At 42.7% G+C, this 1080-nt stretch overlaps 1 non-coding gene across 1 annotated transcript; it reads left to right on the forward strand.

The window, feature by feature from the left end:
• Window positions 1-386: 386 nt before the first annotated feature.
• Trnat-ugu (transfer RNA threonine (anticodon UGU)) lies at window positions 387-461 on the forward strand. The gene has a single exon. It is a non-coding gene; the product is annotated as a tRNA-Thr (tRNA).
• Window positions 462-1080: the final 619 nt, after the last annotated feature.

Raw genomic sequence — 1080 nt, forward strand, 5'->3', positions numbered from 1 at the left:
TCAAATACGAAAGTTATTCGGAAAAATAAAAAATGTCCCCAATGAAGTATATCAACGCCTGCTTGCAGCTAGGGTGTCCATTTAATTATCATTTCATTTCTACCAAAGCTGCATGGTCATCCACGGTAACTGTTCTTTCGGGAACAGATACTACCGTCATATATAGTTAAAAATATGGCTTCCCGGCCATTGACTTTCTTGTGCGAACGCACACGCTATGCCCGAACTCGTACGGGACTAGGTAGATTAATCTGCCACGAGTAATGAGTATGATGGGCAAACATCTATTAGGCGCACTACGAATATAGTGGTGTGGACATGTTGGGAATGTGGATCTCACGGGGAGCGTGCAAGGGATAAGTCCCTGCAAACGCACTGTCCTCTGTGCCCGCGGTGGCTCACATGGATAGAGCGTCTGCCATGTAAGCAGGAGATCCCGGGTTCGAGTCCCGGTCGGGGCACACATTTTCAACATGTCCCCAATGAAGTATATCAACGCCTGCTTGCAGCTAGGGTGTCCATTTAATTATCATTTCATTTCTAGCAAAGCTGCATGGTCATCCACGGTAACTGTTCTTTCGGGAACAGATACTACCGTCATATATAGTTAAAAATAAAAAATGTTTCATTTGCAACAGTTGGCTACTCCTTCCAGCTACCTCTCCACATAGTCGCCGATCGACTTGGACACTTTTCAAAGCGTTATACCAACTTTCCAATACCCGTCATAGAAGGAATACAAAAATACAAGTCGCTGACAAATGAAATAAATAGGAGGCTAAGACGAAATGGCTGCATGAAAAATGTAAATAAATCGAAAAAGAAATGATTGTCGGAAGGACTGACTGAGCATATAGGAAAGTCCAAATAATTTTCGGCAAAATTAAAATCAAGGACGGTGACACTAACAGTGCAGCGGTAATTCCACTGTTAAATGCAGAGGAGAGAGCGGACACATGCATAGAGTACACTGAAGGCCTCTATGAGGAGAAAGATATGTCTGATGTGATAAGAGAAGAAACTGGAGTCGATTTAGAAGAGGTAGGGGATCCATTATTAGAATCAGAATTTAAAAGAGTT

Source organism: Schistocerca cancellata, chromosome 2 (assembly GCF_023864275.1).
Source record: "Schistocerca cancellata isolate TAMUIC-IGC-003103 chromosome 2, iqSchCanc2.1, whole genome shotgun sequence".
Lineage (NCBI taxonomy): Eukaryota > Metazoa > Arthropoda > Insecta > Orthoptera > Acrididae > Schistocerca > Schistocerca cancellata.